General features: G+C 44.4%; 1 protein-coding gene across 11 annotated transcripts in view; it reads right to left on the minus strand.

Annotated features, from left to right (window-relative positions):
- Window positions 1–26,798, minus strand: part of camkk1a (calcium/calmodulin-dependent protein kinase kinase 1, alpha a) — a 259,555-nt gene that overhangs the window by 189,454 nt on the left and 43,303 nt on the right. For 2 of the 11 annotated variants that reach the window (XM_087977559.1, XM_087977562.1), the window contains exon 1: window positions 4,410–4,540. The exons of the other annotated variants lie outside the window; for them this stretch is intronic. The gene's annotated coding sequence lies outside the window, so the exon portion shown is untranslated. Of the gene's footprint in view, window positions 1–4,409; window positions 4,541–26,798 lie in introns of those variants that run through there. 11 annotated transcript variants of the gene reach the window in all.

A 26,798-nucleotide genomic window follows, 5' to 3' on the forward strand; every position in this document is an offset into this window, starting at 1 on the left:
GCATGTATGACCACTGGGATGTAGGGAATAAGTTGCCTCTCCTCCTCCAATCTACAGATCAGCTCTGGGATTGAAAATGCATTCTCATCTGTCACAGGTCATATATTTCCTTTCTTTGCTGTCAGCTCAACAAGTGGTGGCCATTGCTCAGATTGCAACATTAACCTTTCCCATTGGGAGCAGGATACAGGCAGAATGTGTTTTCAGTGCCTGAAAACTCCCCCTTCTAATACCCCCCACAAGGGTGAGAAAAATCAGAAATTTTCAAGGGGCAGTCCAACTGTAATCATGACAACAAGATCTTTGTGGGCTTTTGAAGCTGAAGGGCCATAGGAATGAGGGGCAGCCTCCTGAGGAGGTTTGTAATGAAATGTAACTAACTCAGACAGCAATTGAAGTCGAGTCTTCTGTCCAATTTTTTAAAGCACTAATTAAAAACATAGATTCAGAGCCAGGCCATTGCTGTGAGAGAACTCTCTGACCTGGGAAGCCAGTGACTACAGCAGCACACAGGCAGTTCAAGGTGATCAACTGGGGACCATTTCAATTTCCATTTGAAGACTGGAACTATTGTAATGGATATGGATTCCTGCAGGTAAGGAGAGAAGGTTTCTATGACTAACTGGAGCACTGAACATACCCCTTCCCCTACCATCAACTGCCAAACTCCAGCCTGATGGTCACCTCTAACCACCTAAAACTGGTCCATGCTCCAGTGTTGAAAACTAGAAGCTGACTGGAAAATTGTTTGATTTGTCTAGGTTCCTGGGTGAAAGACGTCTACCTCACCACATCAAACTCCCAGTTTTAAGCATTTACTCAATTTATTAATGCCCCACAGAAAACATTCTGCTCCAATCATGACCAATACCTCGACATTTCCTCACCTACAAATGCCCAATTTCTTTCTAAATGTTTTTGCCTGACATTGGCTCACAATAGTGTCTAAAATCCCTCAGCTTTAGCATCCAGTGATTCCAGAGCAGTCCTGAGTAATGTGGTTGGGGTTCAGGTTTGGGGGGAAAGGTTGGCAACACGACGCTGTTGGCTGTACTGACATTCTGTCAAATGTCCCAGTTCAGGACTGACCACATTCCTCCATCTGCCCTTCCCCCACAATCCCCCTTCTCAATTCTGACAAATGTGTCTTTATTTGAAGCAAATCACCCATCATTAAGATCCGAGCTTACAAGTTTAATAATCAGCCTCACCCAGGCCTTTCTATCAGCTGGCTCTGAAAACTACTTTTGCACTAAGGCACAGTTCCCATGTCTTGCAACTCTGTTGGGTTGTGGGAAACGTACATATATGTACTGAACTAATTTGACATCCCTATGATCAAGTCAAATTTTGTTGCCCCAATAACAAGTTATATTTGCATAGCAAAGTCAATCCCAAAGTGCTTCAAAGGAACATGATCAGATCAAAGTCATGTTAGGAAATACACAGATGACTGAGACCAAAAAAAGCTGCTTGAAAAGCCTGATTTTTAGCAGCCTTTAAACGGAGAGGAAGTGGGAGAGAAGTGGAGAGGTTGAAGGAAGAAATTCATAGTGTAGGCAACAGAAGGCACAACCACCAATAGGGATACAAGGAAAGTTGATGATCAATAAGTGACCAACATCGGACCAGAGTAACACTCTCAGGTTGTTCATGGGATTGGAGGAGGAGATTACAAAGGTGAAGTAGAGTAATGGGATATTGTGTGAAGGTGGGAATAGAGGGTATCTGATCATGGAGTTTGCAGACTCCAACAAACAAGTTAGTCTCTGCTGTTGTCAGGTGCCTTTATATTACTTGGACTGGAAGGGTTGAGTTATAAGAAGATTAGATTAGATTCCCTTAAGTGTGGAAACAGGCCCTTCGGCCCAACAAGTCCACGCCGACCCTCTGAAGAGCAACCCACCCAGACCATTCCCCTACATTTACTCTTGACTAATCTACCTAACACTATGGGCAATTTAGCATGGCCAATTCACCTAACCTGCACATCTTTGGACTGTGGAAGGAAACCAGAGCACCCAGAGGAAACCCACGCAGACACGGGGAGAATGTGCAAATTCCACACACACAATTGCCTGAGATGGGAATTGAACCAGGGCCCCTGGTGCTGTGAGGCAGCAGTGCTAACCACTGAGCCACTGTGCCGTTGCAGGATAGGCTGAGACTTGTTTCCCTGGAGCGCAGGAGATTGAGAGGTGACCTTACAGAGGTCTATAAAATCATTAGAGGCATAGATAAGGCAGATAGCTAACAGCCTTTCCCCATGGTTGGGGAGCCTAAAAGTACAGGACATAGGTTTAAGGTGACAGGGAAGAGATACGAAAGGGTCTAGAGGGGCAATTTTTCACACAGAGGGTGCTGAGTGTCTGGAACAGGCTACAGAGGTAGTGGTGGAGATAAGTACAATTTTGTCATTTAAAAAACATTTGGACAGGCACATGGATGGGATAGGTACGGAGGGATATGAACAAAATGCACGCAAATGGAACTAGATTAACTGTGAAAACTGGGTGGCACAGACAAATTGGGCCGAAGAGCCTGTTTCCATGCTGTAAACCTCTATGACTCTAACTGTGCAAGTTCTGCACAGCTCTGTTTCACCTCATTTATCATTGAGTCACATTGCCCCAAGGCAGACATAAAGCAAATTTCAACAAAGTTTGTGTAAAACTGTCATCGTTCAACTCATGAGCTTGAGTCCGAACACTAGCCTGACAGATGGGATAAAGATTTCCGTTCTCTGACAGCTGTTAAACACTTAGAACTAAAATAGAACTAGTCTCTACCCACTTCCAAATCCTCCCCAAACTAGCTCTCATAGATTCACATGTGTTGTCTAAAATCAAAACAATTAGGATTCACAGCAAATAATCTGAGTGGAATGACAACAGACACTCGGTTTTCTTACCTGCTGCCTCACTGAATACTCCTGTTAGACAAGGTGGTGGCTAAATGTCTCCTTCAGCCAGCATCGGTGACCTGTGGATGAATTAATCTGCTTCCACTTATCTTCCGTGGGTTAATCCTTGCAGTATTTACAATTGCTGAATGTACATACTCTGCATTAATGCATCTCACCCACGGAAACTACTCACCTACATGGAACTGAGTATGAACACTCATCAATATACACACTGTGTGCACATCAGAAAAGGTTGTACACTCATCAATATATTTGGCAATGCTGCTGCATACACAGTGATACACTATGTATGCAGCAACACGTGCTGATGTACTCCATTGCAGCAGGATCTGTTAACCTAATGAGACCATGACTGAATGGAACTCTCATCAGATCAAGAGCTACAACATCAAGAACTACTTAGCTTATGTGATACCGGCAGCAGGGGGCCAAATCTTTCTCCGAATTTGCGAATACCCAGCTTGAACATTTTCACAGCTCACTAACTGAACATTTGGCCCATGTTTGATTTTCCACACCAATTTTATCTTTTCACACCACAGTTGGATTTCCAGTGCAGTTTGCATGCCACACTGGACTGCGTGTGGAGTGAGTTATGGAGGTGAACCCATTATAAAGTATGCCTACATACTCCAACAAGGCATTCCAACTCCCAATAGTGTTTAAAAGGACCCTTGAACATCATCTCATCTCACTCACCCTCCTGACCCCACCTCTATACCAGCCCATGTCACTCCATGCTATCTATATGCCTCTCATGTATCTTTCAGAGCCACTCCTCCAGCTTTCACTATGAATAGTTCTCACGTCCCACACAATATCAATGCAAAATATTTACTTTCCTTAGGAGAAAAATAAACTTCTGATTATCTAATAAAAACCTGCATTCCATTGATTCTGAGAAGGTGCGTGTTGTGAAAAAAACAGGCAATTCTTATAATAATGTTAGTTTGCAACAATTCTTAAACCACATTATTGTGTTCATATGACACATGACAATGTATTATTACAATTTCTTGAAACTATCATTCATTCCAGATAAATAGAAGGAATACTGCTTGTGTTGAAACCCATTAGCCTTTGAAACTCTGCCAAGCATTGCAATTGGCTTCAGCTGTTCAAACAATGGATCACTGGAAGGAGGAAAGAGTAGTAGAGTCTTATATTACTTGCAGGGTGCTTGTTAGCTTATGTAGAGGATCAGGTTGTTACATGTTTTTTAACAAGTGCACATTTTTTCAAGTTTCCAAACCAGTTATTTTTTAAATTAGCCAGTGCCATTTAATCATAGTAGAAAAGATAGCAGTACAAGTTGATAAGACATTTGCAACATTTTTCATTGCATTGTGGCACTGAAATATTTGTGAACAAATACATGTCGCTGGTCAATGCAAGGGTCAATTTACCTTTTAAAGACAGATCCTTATGATGCATCAATAAAATTAAAACCATCTACATCACCATCCGGCATTTAATACTGTACTGACATTTGAAGGTGTGAAAACACTTCACATATACTTTTCAGAATGTTCCAGAAACTTCAACAGGCTTTCCAATTACTTCTTTAACTCTCAAATCTGGCATGCTTGTAAGGGACCTCCAAAATCCTAAATCCTATAAATGGTATGATAGAGGAAATCTGATTTAGATTAGATTAGATTACAGTGTGGAAACAGGCCCTTCGGCCCAACAAGTCCACACCGACCCACCAAAGTGAAACCCACCCATACCCCTACATTTACCCCTTACCTAACACTATGGGCAATTTAGCATGACCAATTCACCTGACTCTGCACATCTTTGGATGGTGGGAGGAAACCGGAGCACCCGGAGGAAACCCACGCAGACACGGGGAGAATGTGCAAACTCCACACAGTCAGTCGCCTGAGGCGGGAATTGAACCCGGGTCTCTGAAGCTGTGAGGCAGCAGTGCTAACCACTGTGCCACCGTGCCGCCCACACGGTGATTTTCATCCTACATTTACAAGAAGGGAGCCAACGTCAGCAGGGTGTGGGGCAAAGGGAATGCAAAGGAAAATTTAATTTCCTCCAAGAGAAACCCAAGTGAGTAAATTCGCGCACTGAAATGTACTACTGCGCCCAGGTGCACTCAGCCCATGGCAACACTTCCCACCAAACAAAAATGGGGATTGGTTCTCTCCAGATAAATAAGGAGCTCCAAGGAAGCCAAATTGGGGTCTAACATTGCACGGTAATGGTTTAACTCATCTCCATGCAAGACACCGTCTTTGTAAATGAATTTGAAGCTATCCAGAGGACTATTAATCCTCTGTTTGACAATTAAAGTACCTGGTAGCACTCATTAAACTCGCTACATGCATTTTATTGATAAACATAAGAACAAATGCCCTCACTTGAAAGCAGCCAGCTGGATAAGAACAAACAAGCATTTAAGGGCTCTTGTGGTGCAGTAGTAGTAGCCCTAACTCTGAGCCAAGAGGCTGGGTTCAAGCCCCACCTGCTCCAGAGGTGTGTACAAATGTCTCTGAACAGGTTGCTAAGAAAATATCTAAACAAGTATTTGCCATGGATCTTGAATGTTTGTTACAGCCACAGGTACCTTCAACTGTTCTGTTTTGCTGATTGCCTTATTATATTTGGCATCTTTCTGGAACACATTATCAAGAATTCAACATTCAAGAAACATGTATTCTCTGAATTCTCTCAGGACTAAACAGAGTGTTGTGCTGTAGCACCATTTATGAGTCACCAGGGAGAAAACAGTCCTGGGTCATGGGGACCTTGCTGGTCGCGATGCGATAAGATATGAGACCATGAAAGCGTGACTGGAGGATTAGGTGATCTGTCCTCCTCTTAACTTCCTCTACCAAAATTCTGTGATCTGTTCACCTTCTCCCTTGGACCCTTAGTCGTCTGAAAACTCCAGCACACTTTACACATTACTGCCACTATCTGTGTGTGTATAAGTGTGGTTGTGGATAGATGTTTGTATATGCAGGTTCATGTGTGCATGTGTGTGTACGGGATATATGTGTATGTATATGGATGTGCGTGTATATGTGTGGATTCATGTATGCATGTTATGTGCATGCATATGGATGTGCACATGGACAAAAGTGTGCACATGTGGATGTTACATAAGCTGCTCCATACAAATTGCTCCTAATCAGTGTTCAAGTGTGAAAGCTGCACATCACTGCTTAGACAGCTCCAAGTTAAAAAACACACAACACCAGGTTATAGTCCAACAGGTTTAGTTGGAAGCACACTAGCTTTCGGAGCGACGCTCCTTCATCAGGTGATTGTGGAGGGCTCGAACGTAACACAGAATTTATAGCAAAAATTTGCAGTGTGATGTAACTGAAATTATACATTGAAAAACTGATTATCTGTTAAGCCTTTCATCTGTTAGAATATAGTGATAGTTTCACTTCTTTCATGTGTAAATCACAAAATCCTTTTTTTTAAAGTTGCATTCTCGGGTTAGCTGTTAACAATGGTGATAGCTAGACAATATGTTGAAGGTGTTGGCCCCCGTGTTCTCTGTCTATGACCTGATGTTTAGATCGATTCTAATCTAAAAAGTGAGATAACAGAGTTTTACATAAATTCATGCAGTTTTTGACCTCAAAGTTCTACATGAATGTATGCAGTTTTTGAGCAAAGTGCAATGTAACTCTGCAAGTACAAATTCACTACACAAAATATATGTGTGTATGTGGGTCTTTGTCTGTCTGTCTGTGTGTGTCAGTCTGGGGTGGGGGTTGTGAGTGTGAGAAAGTGTGTGTGTGTGTGTAGTGAGTGCAGAGTTTCTTAAGTCTGTGAGGGGGTGCATGTGTGGGAGTGTGTGTGTCTATAAGGGTGTGTGTGGGTGTCTGTGTGCGCGTCTGTGTGTACCTGGGTCCGTGTGTATGTGAGAGTGTGTGTGTGTAGTGCAATGGTGATCACCTGTAATGTGACATGAACCCAAGGTCCCGGTTGAGGCCCTCCCTATGGGTACAGAACTTAGCTATCAGTCTCTGCTCGGCATCTCCAAATCATAGACAGCTCCAGGCATGTTTAAATCATGGTAATCACCAATTAGGGCTGAAAAATGTGTTGCTGGAAAAGCGCAGCAGGTGAGGCAGCATCCAAGGAGCAGGAGAATCGACGTTTCAGGCATAAGCCCTTCTTAACCAATTAGGTCCCTCATATGCAGCCAGGCATTCAAATGGGCATGCTTTATTAGCACAGAAGCCCCATGGTGGCTATTTTCCCTCCTTTTCCAAACTGATTTTTTTTTAGATACAAAAAAATTCTGAAACCAAAAAAGGAGAAGTGTATTCGGCAACTTTGTGGTATCTTAATCAAACACCCCCTTCCAGTGTGGTGCCACACTCTTCTCACCTCCAACATCCAGCTCCCCTCCCTCATGCTCCCCCATCTTTTGGCCACTGCCAGATAAATACGCAAAACTTACTTTCAAGAGGCCTGAGGTCTATCGTTGAGTCCACCCCACAGCTTCACAATGCAGATGCACACTGCAGCCTCTTCACAGCTGAAGTCACATTCTGACAGATTTCTGCCCCACATCATTCTTGGCCAAGCCAATCTTGTAAAGCAGCAGCACAGTGATGCTGAGATTTCATCCTACTCGCTGGCTGAAAAGAGCAAACTGAAGAAAATAGCTTTCCAGCAGAGAGGCTAGCAGGGACAATGTGACTCTTAAAAACGGTCTTACAATCTTATACTCCACAACCACCTGACGAAGGAGCAGTGCTCCAAAAGCTAGTACTTCCAAGTAAACCTGTTGGACTATAACCTGGTGCTGTGTGATTTTTTTAACTTTGTACAACCCAGTCCAACATCGGCATCTCCGAATCATCCTTAAAAAGACCACAGCAATGTCCTGCTCAGTGAATATGCTCACCTAGTGTTAAAGCAGCTCCCCACAAGATAGAATCTTCCAAAGGTGCTACACGGTCCTTCAGCAGTCATCATTTGCAAAGCTATGTGGGATTTTTGCACCTGCACCTATTGTGAACCAACACTGGAATTTAGGCTCATTCAATCCACTAATCTTCCAGGAAAAGACCATCCAGGTGGTAAATGGACTGAGAACAGCTAGGTTAACCTTGTATATCACTACCTCTCTCTACATGGAAGTTAACTCGGTGACACATCCATGGCAGTACCCACCTCTTCTTGACTCATTTTCCAGATGTAGGCATTACTGGTAAGAGTGACATTTATTCTAGCACAGAAGTTTTAGAGGGGAGAGTCAACCATACTGGTGTGTGACTGGAGTCATAGATAGACTCCTGCGTTATCCAAAAATACCAGTGCTTTGAGGTAGTGATGGGAAACACCCACTTGCAAACAGGGTTGGTCTGTAAAGACAGCATTTAAACAAGGCCTTAATTTTTGTCCGCAGTTTGGATTTACCCCCCTCCACCTATTCCTTCCCAATTTAACCCAATGGTCAGCAAGAGGTGCCAACAGGCAAGTAATTTCCAGAACTCATTGTGGGTCAGGAATTCCTCCACCTGTCCGACAAACAATCCGGTCATCTTCTGCCTCACTCCCCCGTCTGAGCTCTCTGCCCAAAGTCATGACTTCTACAACCTCTCCACAATTTCTCTCTCTGTGCCATCTCAACTTCCGCAATCTCTATCTCTCTTTTTCTCTCTCTCACTCTCTCTCCCCCTCCTCCCTGCCATGCTCCCAGCCAACTTCCCATCTCACTGATGTTACTATTTGGTGGAAGCTGACCTCACCTAGCCCCCATTTGGTTTTTCAATGTCGCAGGGATTCAGGCATTCAATCAATAAAGCATTTTTTAAAATGACAGTCAAGTTGCGCCATTAGATTAGGGAGGTATTCTAAGCTCCTAACTTTCTGGGTTTTCGTGCCATTGACACTATTCCTTCATAAAAACTGTATCAGGCCAGGATGTGCAGACTGGATGTAGAATAGATTCTCACCTAAGCACTTCCACTTTAGTGGTTCTCACACACAGATGACTCAGAACTGGTTGAGGGATTAATGTCTCACTTTTTAAAAATTCTGCCTCCCTTCCCATCAAACTCTGTCAACCATTCCATTTCATTCCCTCCCACCTTGTTCACTCATTTCTAGGCTCTCTCCTCATTATGGACTAATCTTTCTCCCGGTAGAGAAAATCAATTATAATACAAGGAATGGGTCACCCACAAGATTGACTGGACATTTACTAGGCACTTCTCTGGTGTAGGGGGTCAAGGGATTGACAGCCATAGGAGAAATCCATGAGGGATTCCTCTGGTGTAGGCTCTGGGCAATAACCAGAAATTCCTATGGCCAATAACAATGGCTCAAGTCACAGTGTCATGCCATCCCCTTGTGCTCACTGAAGCACATTTTCAAACCCTTACTTTAAAATCCCGCCTTAGCCCCTTTGCTCCCCTTCTGTGTGACATCCTCCAATCCCATGTCTCTCTAGCTTCTGTCATCCAGATTCCCTTCAACTCAAATCTGGCGGCTTTATCTGCAACTCCTTTGATCCTAAGGTCTGGAATTTCCTCTTTAAACCTCTTGCCTCTCTACTTCACTAGGTAGAAAGCTCTTTAAATCCCACTTCACGTGGTCCAATACCTGCTTTCTTAGCTCAAAGGCAAATATTGGTCATAATGCTCCTGTGACACACCATGTGATATTTAACTAGTTGAATGGTGCTAGATTCTATCACAAACCTACCCTTCTGATAGCTCCCTCCTCTCCCTAATCTTTGACTCAGTATTTGCTTAAGATCTCTTACATCTCAAATTTTTCCTTGTTCTGATGAAAGGTCCTTGCTTTCAAACATTAATCCTATGTTGATCCAACATTTTCTAGCCCACTTCCTTCAGACATCACCAGCATTTACTGCTAAAACAAATAACTGAAATTATTAATTGTTTAGCAGAGTTCCAGGACTATTCATTATTGTCTCCATGTTTGTTTGATGGTTCATGGTTGAAATTACTCTGGCGATGGACAAAGCGGCAGATCAAGCTCACCATTCTTCCACAGAAAGTCAAAATGTAGAAACATAGAAAGATTTACAGAAGAAGACAATTCAAGCCAACATGTCCTAGCTAATTGAAGAACAGCCACCCAGTTCTTGATCCATTGGGTTATGCATGTCCAAGTATATTTTCATTGCCTTAAGGATTTCTGCTTCTACTATCCTCTGAGTGAAAAACTATTCCTCAAAACTTTCTAACTCTTCTACCAGTTACTGTAAATCTATTCCTCCTGCTTATTAAACTCTCAGAGTCAGAGATGTAAAGCATTGAAACAGACCCTTTGGTCCAACTCGTACATGCCGACCAGGTATCCTAAATGAATCTAGTCCCATTTGCCAGCACTTGACCCATATCTCTCTAAACCCTACTTATTCATGTACCTATCCAAATGCATTTTAAATGTTGTAATTATACCAGCCTCTGCCACTTCTTCTGGCAGCTCATTCCATACACGCATCACCATCTGCGTGAAAAAGTTGCCCCTTAGGTCCTTTTTAAATCTTTCCCCAATAACCCTAAACTTATGCCCTCTAGTTCTGGACTCCCCCAACCCAGGGAAAAGATCTTGTCTATTTACCCTAGCCCATGCACCTCATTTTATAAATCTCGATAGGTCACCTCTCAGTCTCCGACTCCAGGGAAAACAGTTCCAGTCTGTTCAGCCTCTCCCTACAGCTCAAATCCTCCAACCATGGCAACATCCTTTTAAACCTTTTCTGAACCCTTTCAAGTTTCACTGCATCCTTTCTATAGGAGTTCTGCTATCAGAAATCAGTCCTCCACATCCACTCTGTCTACATCCTTCAACTTCATACACTTCCACAAAATATCCCTCAGCTACTCCATCACAAAAAAGACAGGCTACCCCCAGCCTGTCTAACATTCCCTTATCATTAAAATTCTCCATGACTGGGAATATACTCATAAGTCCCCTCTGTTTCATCTCCAGAATGGTCACTTCCTTCCTGCCAAGCGGTGATCAAATCTGTACACAGTTCGCTACCAGAGACCTAAAGTCTTTTATACTGCTCTAACATAAATTCGTGGCTATTATAAGTCTCAGACTCAGCTAATAAAGGCATCTCTACATACCTCGACACGGTCCTATCCCCCTTAGTCCAAGAACTCCCCACCTACCTTCGGGACACCACCCATGCCTTCCACCTCCTCCATGATTTTCGCTTCCCCAGCCCCCAACGCCTTTTCTTCAGGATGGATATCCAGTCCCTATACACTTCCATCCCCCATCACGAAGGACTCAAAGCCCTCTGCTTCTTCCTTTCCCACCAAACCAACCAGTACCCTTCCACTGACACCCTCCTTCGACTGACTGAACTGGTCCTCACTCTGAACAACTTCTCTTTTCAATCCTCCCACTTCCTCCAAACCAAAGGAGTAGCCATGGGCACCCGCATGGGCCCTAGCTATGCCTGCCTCTTCATCGGATATGTGGAACAGTCCATCTTCCGCAGCTACACTGGCACCACCCCCCACCTTTTCTTCTGCTACATCAATGGTTGTATTGGCGCTACCTCGTGCTCCCATGAGGAGGTTGAACAGTTCATCCACTTTACTAACACCTTCCACCCCGGCCACAAATTTACCTGGACAGTCTCAGACTCCTCCCTCCCCTTCCTCAACCTCTCCATTTCTATCTCGGGCGACCGACTCAACACAGACATTTACTACAAACCGACCAATTCCCACAGCAATCTAGATTACACCTCCTCCCACCCTGCCCCCTATAAAAACGCCATCCCATATTCCCAATTCCTTCGCCTCTGCCGCATCTGCTCCAAAGAGGACCAATTTCACAACCGAATAACCCAAATGGCCTCCTTCTTCAAAGACCGCAATTTCCCCTCCGATGTGGTAAACGATGCTCTCCCCCGCATCTCCTCCACTTCCCGCACCTCTGCCCTTGAACTCTGCCAGGACAGAACCCCACTGGTCCTCACCTTCCACCCCACCAACCTTCGGATATATCGTATCATCCACTGTCATTTCTGCCACCTCCAAACAGACTCCACAACCAGGGATATATTTCCCTCCCCACCCCTATCAGCGTTCCGGAGAGACCACTCCCTCCGCAACTCCCTCGTCAGGTCCATACCCTCCACAAACCTCACCCCCACTCCCGGCACCTTCCCCTGCAACCGCAAGAAGTATAAAACTTGCGCCCATACCTCCCTCCAAGGCCCCAATTAGATCCTTCCATATCCGTCGCAAATTCACCTGCACCTCCACACACATCATTTACTGTATCCGTTGCACCCGATGTGGTCTTCTCTACAATGGGGAGACAGGCCGCATACTTGCGGAACGTTTCAGGGAACACCTCTAGGACACCCGCACCAAATAACCCAACCGCCCCGTGGCTGAACACTTTAACTCCCCCTCCCACTCCTCCAAGGACATGCAGGTCCTTGGCCTCCTCCATCACCAGGCCCTGATCACACGACGCCTGGAGGAAGAGCGCCTCATCTTCCGCCTGGGAACCCTCCGACCACACGGGATGAATGTAGATTTCTCCAGCTTCCTCATTTCCCCTCCCCCCACCTTATCTCAGTCCCAACCCCCGGATTCAGCACCGCCCTCTTGACCTGCAATCTTCTTCCCAACCTCTCCGCTCCCACCCCCTCTCTGGCCTATCACCCTCACCCTCACCTCCTTCCACCTATCGTATTCCCAGTGCCCCTCCCCCAAATTCCCTCCCCCCCTCCCTTTTATCTCAGCCCGCTTGGCACACCAGCCTCATTCCTGAAGAAGGGCTTATGCCCGAAACGCGATTCTCTTGCTCCTTGGATGCTGCCTGGCCTGCTGTGTTTTTCCAGCACCACATTTTTCAACTCTAATAAAGACATTTGTCCCATTTGCCTTCTGAATCACCATATCAACCTGTCCTACTATTTTCTGGCAACTGTGGACAAATACTTCTTCCTGCCATTGGATGGCATGTGATGGTGGCTCAGTAATTAGCACTGCTACCCCACAGCACCAGGGACCCATGTTCAATTCTAGCCTTGAGTTACTGTCTTTGGGAGTGTGCATGTTCTCCCCATGTCTGCGTGGGTTTTCTCCAGATGCTTTGGTTTCTTCCCACAGTTCAAATATGTTGCAGGTTAGGTGGACTGGCCGTGCTATAGCGTCCAGGGGTATACAGGCTAGGTGGATTAGCCTTAGGAAATGCAGGGCTAGGGGGATGGCTCTGGGTGGGATGCCTTTTGGAGGATTGGTGTGGACTCAATGGGCTGGATGGTGTGCATCCACACTGTAGGGATTCTATGCTTGTTCAGTTCTTTTCTTAACATTAACCATGTGACCAACCACATAACCCCTTTTTTAAAATTCATTCATGAGGGTTTCGTTGGCTAGGCCACCAGTTACTGCCTAATTGCCCAGAAGGCAGTTAAGAGTCAACCATATTGATGTGGGTCTGGAGTGACATGTAGTCCATACCAGGTAAGGATGGCAGTTTCCTTCCCTAAAAGACATTAGTGAACCAGAAGGTATTTTCTGTCAATCAACAAAGATTCACAGTTACCATTAGACTCTTAATTCAAATTCCACCATCTGCCGTGGCAGGATTTGAGCTCAAGTCCCAGAACACTACTTGGCTCTCTGGATTTACAGTCCAGTGATAATATTACGAGGCCATTGCCTCCCCTGAACCTTATATTTATGTTTAAAAACAACAAAAAAGGGCCCCCATACACAGCCCTGCGGAAACAGCATTGTAGTCATAAAAACATCCATTGACCATTCATGGAGGCTAGGGACCCACTGAAGTGCATGGCATGGGGGACATGAGGCACCATGAGGGGTAGGTGGTAAGGTGATAAGGTTGGGGTTACAGTGGATGTAGGTGCATGAGGGGTGAGGACTAGAGGGCCTCAGGTTTCTCATTATAATTTGGGCCAACATCCCAGAGCAATGAGGCAGGCCTCCAAAAATGCCCACCTTAGCTTTCTCCAGGTTGGCTGATCCAATAGTCACCCCCAAACCCCACCTCCCACCCCTGCAGGTGAGAAGAACCTTCTACTCAGAAAAGAAAATATGTGAAGCAATTTTAAATGAAACATTCCGCCTTAATTAGACTTTTGTTCTCAGTTCTGGGAGAGGATGGTAAAGCTATAGAGGGCACACTTGAGAGAGGATGGTAAAGCTATAGAGGGCACACAGAGGAGACTTTCTGGAGTGTTACCAAGAATTAAGGACTTTAATGATGTGGAGAGATTATTAAGGCTTGGATTGCCTTGTCAGAGTAGAGAAGATTAATGGGAGATTTGATAGAGATCTTAAGTACTATGAATGGTTTTAGCATAGACAAGGAGAAGCTTTTTTCCCACTCATGCAATGTAGGCATCACTGGCTGGGCGAGCACTTGTTGCCCAGCCTAACTGTCCTCGCAGAGGTGGCGGTGCGGTGTCTTCTTGAGTCACTGCAGTTAATTTGGTCCACAACAGGATGGATAACGGGGAAAAATTGTGGCTGTAAGAGCTTCTCCTTTTTTGGGTTATTTTCAGTATTGGAGCTGATTTCCTTAGATTCTAGGACAGCACTTTAAAAATGAGGGAAACAGACAAAGGGCAGTGACCACATGGGCAGTGATTCAAATGGAGAAGGACACTGACACTGCTATCTGACCCAGCAGTAACCTGCCCAGCTGCTGCCATGGCTGTCTGTTTTCAAGTACCTCTGGACATCGGAGTTCATTCTATGAAAAGTAAACAAACAGCAAAATTCACAGCTCACCTCGGAGAAACCTGTGAGTGGGAGCTCATAGCAGGGCAGCAGCTAAGCGGCTTTTTAAAGTGTAACCTTATTGGTTTTCTTTTGTAAGTCTACAATAGCGAGCAGGTTGGGTTTTTTTAAATTATATGTTGTTATTGACACCTGTCTCTTGATTAAACTTTAAAAACATAAAAGCATAGGTACCGATAACTTCATAAAAAACATAGGAAAATGGGAAGCCTTCAAAAATGAGATAATGAGAGTCCAGAGACAGTACGTGGAGCAGTGTTTTTAAAGCAGGAAGACTACGCTATTTCCTGGGTCTATAGATTGTTAAGGTGCAAAGATAGCCTCATGTAGAGTGATGATGTGCTTTTGCTGTTGTGAAAGAGTAGGCAGAGTTTCCAGATTACTGATGATTACGTTTGCAGGAAGTGAGTTTAGTAACAAACCCTATCGGATCGCATGGAGTGGCAGTGAGAGGAGATGAGGAGGTTACAGGAGCTAGTAAGTTGCAGGGAAGGATGTAAACTGAAAATACAGTCAGGTAGAGGGAGAGTGACCTCCAGGAAAGGGAGAGGGAGGCAGGTAGTGCAGGAGTCTCCTATGATTATCCCTATCTTGAACAAGTATTGCTGTTTTGGAAAATGTGATGAATCCTTAGGGAATGCACCATTGACAGCTGGGTTTCTGGTACCTACTGGCTGTCTCTAAAGACTGGCTCTAATGTAACGAGGGGTACAGCAGGTTCTAAGCAATCGATTGTGATGGGAAACTCTCTAGTCAGAGGCATAGATAGCCGATTCTGAGGCCGACAGTGAGACATCAGAATGGTATGTTGCCTCCTTGAAGCCAGAATCAAAGATATCTCGGAGAGGGTGCAGAATATTCTCAAAGGGGAGCAGGACCAGCAGGAGCTAGTTGTACACATTGGAACTAACATATAGGAAGTGAAAAGGATGAGATTCAGAGGAGAGAATATAGTTAGTTCGGCAGAAATTTAAAAAGTAGGTCCTCAAAAGGGACCTCTGGAAAATGGAAAGCCTTCAAAAATGAGATAACGAGTGTCCAGAGACAGTATATTCCTGTTAGGGTGAAGGGCAGGTTTGGTAGTTGTAGGTAATAGTGGATGACTAGAGAAATTGTGATTTTGCAACAAGAGTATACTTAAGAGGAAAATCAGGAGGGCAAACTTGGCACATAAGATAGCTTTGTTAAATAGGGTTAAGGACAATCCAAAGGGATTCTACAAAAACATTAAGGACAAAATGAGGGAGAGAATAGGGCCTCTTAAAGATCAGCAATAGATGGGGAATATATTAAATGAGTATTTTGCATCAGTGCTTATGTGGAGAAGGATATGGAAGATAAAGAACATGGGGAAATAAATAGTGACATCTTGAAAAATGACCATATCACAGAAGAGGAAGTGTTGGATGTCTTAAAACACAAAGATGGATAAATCCCCAGGGCCTCAGCAGGTGTACTGTCAAACTCTGTGGGAAGCTGGAGAAGAGATTATATCATTTGAGATATTATATCATCAATAGCCCACAGGCGAGGTGCCAGAAGACTGGAGGTTGGCTAACCCGGTGCCGCTATTTAATAAAGGTGTTAAGGAAAAGCCAGGGAACAATAGACAGTGAGCCTGACATCAGTAGTGGGCCAGTTGTTGGAGGCAATCCTGAGGGACAGTATTTACACATATTTGGAAAGACAATAAATTGTTTCGGGATAATCAACATGGCCTTGGGGTGGGAAATCGTGTCTCACTAACTTGATTGAGTTTTTGAAGTAGTAACAAAGAGGATTGATGACAGCAGATGTGATCTATTTGGACTTCAATAAGGCATTCGACAAGGTTCCTCATGGGAGCCTGGTTAGCAAGGTTAGATCACATGGAATAGAAAGAGAATTACCCATTTGGATACAGAAATGGCTCAAAGGTAGAAGACAGAGGGTGGTAGTGGAGAGTTGCTTTTCAGACTGGAGGCCTGTGAGCAGCGGTGTGCCACAAGGATCAGTGCTGGGTCCACTGCTTTTCTTCATTTATACAAAAGATTTGGATGTGAACATGGGAGGTATCGTTAGTAAGTTTGCAGATTACATCAAAATTGGAAGTGTAGTGGATAGCGAAGAAGGTTATCTCAGAGTACAATGGGATCTTGATCAGATGGGTCAAAGGTCCGAGGAATGGCAGATGGAGTTTAATTTGGATAAATGTGAGATGCTGCATTTTCGAAAGGCAAACCAGGGCAGGACTTATACACTTAATGGTAAGGTCCTGGGAGTGTTGCTGAACAGAGACCTTGGAGTGTAGGTACACAGTTCCTTGAAATTAAAGTCACAGGTCGATAGGACAGCGAAGGCGGCATTTGGTGTGCTTTCCTTTTTTGGTCAGTGCATTGATTAGAGGAGTTGAGAGATCACGTTGCGGCTGTACAGGACATTGGTTAGACCACTTTTGGAATACTGCATGCAATTCTGGTCACCCTGCTACAGGAAGAGTGTTGTGAAACTTGAAACGGTTCACAAAAGATTTACAAGGATGTTGCCAGGGTTGAAGGGCTTGGGATATAGGGAGAGGCTGAATAGGCTGGGACTGTTTTCTCTGGAGCATCAGAGGCTGAGGGGTGACTTTATAAAGGTATATATATTCATGAGGGGCATGGATACAATAAATAGACAAGGTCTTTTCCCCAGGGTGGGGGAGTTCAAAACTAGAGGGCATAGGCTTAGGATGAGAGGGGAAAAATTTAAAAGGGACCTAAGGAACAACATTTTCACGCAGAGGGTGGTGCGTATCTTGAATGAGCTGCCAGAGGAAGTGGTGGAGGCTGGTACAATACAACATTGGAAATTCCACTATAGAACAACAGAGGGCATCCTTCTTCAAAGACTGCAATTTCCCCTCCCACGTAGTCAACCATGCCCTCCAGCACATCTCCTCCACTTCCTGCTCCTCTGTCCTTGAAGCCCAACCCTCCAATCACAACAGGGACAGAACACCCCCGCCAGCCCCGATCCTCACCTTCCACCCCATCAACCTCCGCATACACTGCTTCATCATCCGCCACCTGCAAACAGACCCCATCACTCGGGATATATTTCCCTTCCACCCTTATCTGCATTCTGGAGAGACCATTCCCTCCGTGACTCCTTTGTCAAATCCACGCCCCCCCCCCGCCCCAACTAGCCCATCCCCCACCCCCAGCACCTACCCCTGCCATTGCAGGATGTGCAAAACCTGCACCCACATCTCCCCCCTCACCCCCGTCCAAGGCCCCAAAGGATCTTTCCACATCTGACAGTCATTTACCTGTACTCCCACGCATGTTATCTACTGTATCTGTTGCACCTGATGTGGTCTCCTCTACATCAGGGAGACAGGACACCAACTTGCGGATCGTTTCAAAGAACATCTCTGGGACATCCTCACCAACCAACCCCACTGCCCCGTGGCTGAACATTTTAACTCCACACTCCCACTCTGCCCAGGGCATGCAGGTCATGGGCTTCCTCCATCGCCAAACCCTTACCACCTGACACCTAAAGGAAGAATACCTTATCTTCTGCCTTGGGACCCTGCAACCATATGGGATAAATGTGGATTTCACCAGCTTCCTCTTTTCCCCTCCCCTGATCTTATCCCAGTCCCAAACCTCCAACAGGGCATCACACCTTGACCAGTCCTACCTCATCATCCTTCCTTCCCACCCATCTGCTCCACCCTCCCCTTCGACCTATCACTTCCACCCGCACCTTCATCTACCTATCACATTTCCAGCTACCTTGCGCCCAGCCCCAGCCCCCTCCCATTTATCTCTCAGCCCCCCAGCCCATAAGCCTCATTCCTGATGAAGGGCTTATGCCCAAAACGTTGAATTCTCCTGCTCCTCGAATGCTGCCTGACCTGCTGTGCTTTCCCAGCACCACAGTCTCAACATTGGAAAGGCACCTGGATTGGTATATGAATGGGAAGGATTTAGAGAGGTATGGGTCAAATGCTGGCAAATGGGACTAGATTGATTTAGATATGTGGTTGATTTGGATGAATTCAACCAAAGGGTCTGTTCCCATGCTGTGTATCTCTATGAGTCTAATACTTTTTCAGAGGGATTTCCAAGATTTTGACCCAGTGATACTGAAGGCAGAGTATGTGTTTCCAAGTAAGAATGGTGACTGGCTTGGAGAGGAACTTGCAAGTAGCATTGTTCCCATGTATCTGCTGCCTTGTCATTCTAGATATTTGTGGTTGTGTATTTGGAAGGTGGTGTCGAAGGAGCCTCAGTGATTTTCTGCAGTGCATTTTGTAAGTAATTTACACTGCTGCGACTGAGCATTAATGACGGAGACTGAATGTTTTTGGATATAATGTCAATCAAGCAGCTGCTTTGTCATGGATGGTGTCAGGCTTCTTGAGTGTTTATTGAGCTGCAATCATTCAGGAAGTGAGGAATCACACTCCTGACATAGAATCATGGAATCCCTACAATGTGGAAGCAGGCCATTCAACCTATCAAGTTCACATGAACCCCCTGAAGAGCATCCCACCCCAGATACAACCCCTGCTCTATCCCTGTAACCCTGTATCTTGCATAGCCAATCCACCTAACCTGCACGTCTCTGGAAATGGGAGGAAACCGGAGCACCCAGAGGAAATCCATGCTAACACGGGGAGACCATGCACACTCTACACAGCCAGCCAGCCAAGAGTGAATCGAACACAGGTTCCGGGTGCTGTGAGGCAGCATGTTAACCACTGAGCCACCATGCTACCCCACGTGTGCCTTGTAGATGGTGGAAAGGCTTTGGGGTGTCAGGAAGTGAGTTACTTGGCAAAAGATCTTTAGCCATTGACCTGTTCTTGTAGCTACAGTACCCATGTAGCTAGTCCAGTACAGGTTCTGATCAGATTAGATTAGATTCCCTACAATGTGGAAACAGGCTCTTTGGCCCAACATGTCCACAGACCCTCCGAAGAGTAACCCACCTAGACCCGCTTCCCTCTGACTAATGCACCTAACACTATGGGCAATTTAGCATGGCCAATTCGCCTAACCTACACATCTTTGAGCTGTGGGAGGAACCTGGAGCACTCGGAGGAAACCCACGCAGACACGGAGAGAATGTGCAAACTCCATACAGACAGTCACCCAAGGCTGGAACTGAACCTGGGACCCTGGTGCTATGAGGCAGCAGTGCTAACCACGGAGTCACTGTGCGGCCCCACGGCAATGGTAAACCCTCGGATGTTGATAGCGGAGGATTCAAAGATAGTGATACCATCTAATATCAAGGTCAATTGTTAGATTCTCTCTTATTGGAGATGGTCATTGCCTGGCATTTGTGTGGTGCAAATGCTACTTGCTACATTTCAGCCCAAGTCTGAATATTATCCAGGTCTTGCTACATATTGGCATGGATTGCTTCAGTGTTGAAAAATGTGGTGCTGGAAAAACACAGCAGGCCAGACAGCATCCGAGGAGCAGGAGAATCGACGTTTCGGGCATAAGCCCTTCTTCAGGAATGGATAGCTTCAGTGTCTGAGAAGTCGTAAATGATGCTGAACAGTTTGTAGTCATCAGCAAACATTCCCTCTTTTTAACCTTATGACGGAGGGAAGGTCATTGGTGAAACAGCTGAAGATGGCTGGGCCAGGTACACAACTCTAAAGAACTCCAGCAGAGGTGTCCTGGAGCTGAGAAACCTGACCTTCAACAACCAGAACTATCTTTCAATGTGCTAGGTGTGAATCCAACCAAAGAATTCTTCCCCTGACTCCAGTTTTGCAACAGCTCCTTTGTGCCAACTTGGTAAAATGCAGTCATGATATAAAGGGCAATTACTCTTACCTCAACTCTGGCATTCACCTCTTTTATTCCAGCTTGAATCAAAGCTATAATGAGATCAGAATCTGAGAGGCATTGGTGGAACCCTAACTGAGCATTTACTGAGAACAGAGATTCAGCATCATTGGTGAAAGAACCAGAATTGTAAAAGAAGAGAGTTTAATTTGTAAGAAATAAATTGTTGTGATCTGGATTGCATTGGAAAAAGAAAGATTTGTATTTCGATTGCACTTATCAGCACCCCAGAATAAACCAGGGATGGGCAATAAATGCTGGCTTAGCCACTGACATCCACATCCCATGAATGAATAAGTTATGAAAATGTACATTAGAGTCAAGGAGATACTTTTCTTTAAGTGTGGTCATTGTTATTTGAAAGTCAGCAACTAACTGATACAAAGCAAGCTTCCACAACATTACTGATCTGAAAGGTCTGTTTTCATAATATTGGTTAATGGATCAAATGTAATCAAAGAAAAGTAATGGGGTATTTCACACCCTTCTGAGGGAGTACAAATGGTTTTGGATTGAAGTCTCATTGGAATAATGCCACGTCTGAGAGTGCAGAACTTCTTCAGCACTGTACTGCAGCACCAGTCAACGTTGCTGCATTTGGAGCTGGATTTGCAGTTATTGCCTTGAACACAGGGAAAGGAGGTAATATCACTGAGCCATGGCTAAGGCACACCGTGAAAGGGCAGTAGAAGCTGACTTAAGACCAATCTTGAAAAGAGGACTGATGAAATACTTGAAAAGGAAACAGCCGAGCAGAAGTGAGGAAAGAGCAGAAGAGAGTGCAACTCATCAGGGAACTCTTTTAAAGAGCTGGTACACACAAAATGGGCCAAAAAGCCTTTTCTATGCTATATCATGTTATGGTTCTCAACACTAGCCTCCTTCGCTTGATGAATATAGATTCTGGTTGGGAAAATAACTTAAAGTTAGAAAAGTAAATCAAAACAATGTAATTTATATCCGGGCATTTCCCATGACGAACAGTTTACAGATGAACTGGAATCTGTAATCATTAAAGTACATGCTCTGAAATCAAAGTCTCAACAAATAGAAAACAAATCATGTTCCTCTCTAATTTACCCACATCACTCTGCATAATTAATTATGAGCACTCTGTAATTTATTCCATAGCCATAATGATTGCAATAGAAACGTAATTAACTTAAAAAAAACTGAAGTCCCCAAGCAATCTCTCAGTCAAAATTCAATATTCCAAAGCTGAAAATTATCCAGCCCTCCTGGCAGATAGGAGTTATAGTGCTGACCCTGTCAGTGGAACAAGTACTTCAATTGAGTTTTTAAAACATTGAAAGTTTGCACTGAATCGGAGAACAAAATTATGGGCAGAACCGCGAGAGCCTCTGCTCCTACCCCATTGCAGGTTAGTGGCACATAATCAAGTGGGAGGTTGGTAGGCAGCAGCCCCACCACCCTCCTGTTTCCACTTGGAGAGAAAGTTCATGGATGACCAGACCTTGAGGCCTTTAAGTGGATAATTAATGACCCAAAAGGGTTTCCTAAAGACGGGATCAAAATCCTGGGTGGAGTCACCAGAAAAAATGTTGGAGCTGACTGTAATCTCCAAGGCAGGAAAGGACAGCATGGAGCTCTGACTGAGTTCTTACAGCTGCATCCTGCACTAACACACAGGCCCCCATTCTTGCAGAAATGCCCCAGCCCCCAGTTGAGATCTTCCTCTACCACTTCACAGTTTCACTCAAGGACATGACAATATTTAAGCCTCGATGAGTTATATGTATCCTCCTGCCTCTGTTGGGATTAACCCACCGGTGGATGGGTGGAGGGATTGGCCATGTGGTAAAGGACAACATGTAGACCCTGTCGGGGTACCTGATTGAGGCAGCTGGCATTGGGAAGAGGAGGTTATTGATCTCCCCTTTCTCTGGCAAAACCCACAAACAATCAGCCCCCGATCCCAAATTGCAGCCATCAAACAATGGCCTAATGCCTCAGGTGGGTATTGTACCAACACTACTCTGATGGCACTGTTGTTCAATAGAACAGTGACTGGCCAGCAATTCTCAGAGGATGGAATCCCCATCCCACAAAGGAAGAATGTCCACTGGTAAACCATCAAGTGCCAAATGGAATGAGACAAAGTGCTTTCATCAGCTTTCAGCCAGCAACCAAGAGACTCAGCATTGTTTCCACAAGATTCCAGCCAATGTGTCAATTGTGAGCAGCAAACATTTCTCTGTGCCAGAACTTTTCTTTAGTGCGGTTAGTGGATTTGAAATCCCATCCCAGGAACCGGAGAACAAAATCCATGCTGGAATCTCCGTGGAGGAACACAGGATCACAAGTGGGCCATTCAGCCCATCAATTCTCCCTCAGCCATTCAACACTATTGCAGTTGATCAAACACTTCAATGCCTTTTACTTACCTCCTCTTCATAACTTGGTGTGCCATTAGTAATCAGAAATTTTTCAATCCCTACTTTAAACATACTCAAAGCTTCCATAGCCCTCTGTGGTAGAGAACTCCACAGGTTCAAAACTCTCCGAGTGAAAGCATTTCTTCTAATCTCATACACCTTGGTATCTCCTTTATTTTTAAGTTATACGTCCTGGTTCTAGACTCACCAATTGGGGAAACATTTTCCTGTATCTACCTTGACTACCGCTTTCGGCATTTTATAGGTTTCAACAAGATTATCTCTCTTTCTTCAAAACTCAAGAGAATGAAGAACCAGTTTATCCAATTTGTCTCTATATAGGACAGTCCTGCCATCCCAGGAACAAGTCTGGTGACCCTTCATTGTACTTTACAACAATAATATATTTCCTGAGATAAGGAGACCAAAACTACACATAGTACTTGATGTGCAGTCTAATCAACCTCCTGTACAATTCACATAGAACATATAGAATCCCTACAGTGTGGAAACAGACCATTTGGCCCAACAAGTCTACATTGACCCTCCAAAGAATAACACACCCAAATCCATTCCCTACTACTCTACATATATCCCTGACTAATGCACCTTACCTATACATCCCTGAACACTATGGGAAATTTAGCATGGCCAATTCACCTAATCTGCACATCTTTGGACTGTGGGAGGAAAACGGAGCACCCGGAGGAAACCCACAGAGAACGAGCAAACTCCACACAGACAGTTGCCCAAGGCTGGAATTAATCGCCGGTCCCTGGCACTGTGAGGCAGCAGTGCTAACCACTGAGCGACCTCACTATTCCTGTATTCAAATCATCTTCTGCTGAAGTCTAACATTTCATTAGCCTTCCTAATACCTTGCTGCGCCTGCATGTTAGCCTTCAGTGACTTGTCTTTGTACACTAACCTCTTACCATTTAAGAGATACTCTGCACACCTGTTTTTCCTACCAAAGTAGATGACCTCACATTTTCTCACATTGTATTCCATCTGCAATGTTCTTTCCCATTCAGTAAACTTGTCCAAATCTTCCTAAAACCTCCCGGAAATATCTTCCTCACAACACATCCCCATTTAACTTTCTGTCATCCATAAACGTGGAAATACTGCATTTTGTCCCCACCTCTACATTATTGATTATATATATTATTGTAAACACTCCAGTGGGCCCGAGTACTGAGCCATAACCTGTCTACCTTGCTATGTCTAAGCACCCTATGATCTATATGTCCTTGTTTCCTATAATCCGCCTGTACTGCTCACAAACAAATCTATGATTGTACTTATGTACATGTAGCTACAATAAATCAGATCAAACATGATATCGCACTAATCACAGTCTGCCAATGTCAGATCCACCTATTTACTCTGACTGTTTTCTGCTTGTTGGTCATTTATAATCCATGCTAGTATATTACTTCATATCCTAGATGTTTTAAATTTTTTACCCAATCTCTTGTGGAGGGTCATTATCATATGCTTTTCTGATTATCAACGGCACCTTCTGAAAATCTAAGTAAATTACATCCATCAGCTCTCCTTCATTAATTGAACAGCAACATCTTCACAAAATTCCATGACCATCAGATCCTGGTAATTTATCAAAAGCAAATCAATTTTTGGCCCATTCATTCTTCTTACTAATTTCCTGCAACTCCCCACTTTTCCAAGCCCACTTGGATTTCTAGTTCTGGGAGATTTAGAATATCTTCCTCAATAAGAACAGGCACAAGTAATCATTTAGCTTCTCTGCTATTTCTCTATTCCCCATTATAATAACTTCTAAATTTGTCTGTAACGGGCCTATATTCATTTTGAGAAATATTTCCTTTTTATGTACCTATAGAAGCTTTTACACACCAGTTTTATGTTTTTGCTAGACCTCTTTCTTCCTCTGCCCGAGTTCTCAGTTTGACCCAAATTCCCAGATACTCGTATGTCTCTGCCTCTCACAAACAAGTTTCCCTCCTCCTGACCATGCAGCTTAATTTCAGTAGGACTGATGAAGTGCTGCATTGTCAGAGGGTCAGTACTGAGGGAGCACTGTACTGCTGCACTATCAGAGGGTCAGCACTGTGGGAGTGCTGTAGTGTTGGAGGTCTGCAATTTAGATACAAAGTGGATTTGAAAGTAAAGTCCCATTGCACTATCGGAAGAAGAGCAGGGTATGTTCTCACTATCGCTTGAAAAGACCATTTGGTCAGTTGGTTATTGGGAGCTTCAGAGTCACGCAGTCATAGAAATGTACAGCATTGAAATAGACCCTTCAGTCCAACTCGTCCATGCCGACCAGATATCCTAACTTAATCTAGTCTCATTTACCAGTACATTATCCCTCTAAACTCTTCTTATTCATATACCCATCTAGGTGCCTTTTAAATGCTGTAATTGTACCAGTCTTCACTATTTCCTCTGCCAGCTCATTCCATACATGCACCACCCTCTGTGTGAAAAGGTTGCACCTTAGGTCCTTTTTATATCTTTCCCCTCTCACCCTAAACCTATGCCCTCTAGTTCTGGACTCCTCCACCCCAGGGAAAGGACCTTGTCTCCTTACCCTATACATGTTCATGATTTTATAAATCTCTATAACGTCACCCTTCAGCCTCCGATGCTCCAGGGAAAACAGCCCTAGCCTATTCAGCCTCTCCCCGTAGCTCAAATCCTCCAACCCTGGCAACATCCTTGTAAATCTTTTCTGAACCCTTTCAAGTTTCACAACATCCTTCCAATAGGAAGGAGACCAGAATTGCACCCAATTATCCAAAAGTTTGTAAGCACAAATTGGTTCCCTCATGATGCAGAACAGTCAGACGTGGGCAAATCACAGACCCTTTCTCAGAACAGTCAGCCGTATTAGTCAGAAGAATGTAAAGGGTCCACAATCACAGGCAGCCATTTTTACAGCTGCTGTCAACTACAAGTACATAAGGTAAGTGTGATATCATGTGCTGGGGGTAGGGGATGAGGGACAGTATGGTCCTAAGCAGGGAAGGACAGGGGATGTTCAGTTTGGGGGGAAGCAGGAAAAGTGTCAGGTCAGGGACTTGGGGTTGTTTGGGGTCCAGAAGTGGAGTTTTTGGTAAGTTGGGGGAAGGGGGGGCAGTTGCATATTTACTCAGGGGTTAGACCAGGAATTTAACAGTCTAATCTTTCCAGAGAAACTATTTATTTAACTGTCACAGACCCTTCCAAATTTAAATAGATATTTTTGAGGGTTCCAAGTGCAAGAGGAATTGCTGAGTGGAATTTTTAATTTCCTGGTCAATTTCTTCCACGTGTTATGTTAAGGATTTCACGGGGTTCCCATACACATCTCCCACCTACACTGGAAGAACGACTGTCTAGCCATCAGACGATCTGGACCTTTGTTTCAAAGATGGCAAAAGGACCATGATTTGATTTGAATGTGAGGTACTAATAACACACAAATGGCCACTCAAAATATCAGGCATCAGTTAATCGGATGAGCATGATTAATTCTGCAATCAACAGTCTCCAAGACCTCCCGAGCTGCACACAGCCTCAGAAAATAAGGAGCATCGTTAAGTTGAAAACAAACCCAAGCATCATACATCTAGGAAGCAGCTGGCTTAGGGCTTATTTCAGATCTCATAACTGCTGCATAAAATACTAGATAGAAACTGCAAAGCCACCAGTTACAGCAGAAAAGCTTAGCTTGGTAAAAAAAAATTAATTAGACAGCGGGAGTGTCACTGAGTAGATATTTTTGATATGTGTGTGTGACAACTGTCCACAAATGTCTCTCCAAATATTCACTGGCTGATTTGTAGACTTGAAAATTTGCCCACGAGACTGGAGGTTTCAAACTAAAATCTCTGAACCT

The sequence above is a fragment of the Chiloscyllium plagiosum genome, unplaced genomic scaffold, assembly GCF_037043375.1.
Source record: "Chiloscyllium plagiosum isolate Xiang-an unplaced genomic scaffold, Cpla_swu_hap1 HiC_scaffold_31, whole genome shotgun sequence".
NCBI classification, from domain to species: Eukaryota; Metazoa; Chordata; class Chondrichthyes; order Orectolobiformes; family Hemiscylliidae; genus Chiloscyllium; species Chiloscyllium plagiosum.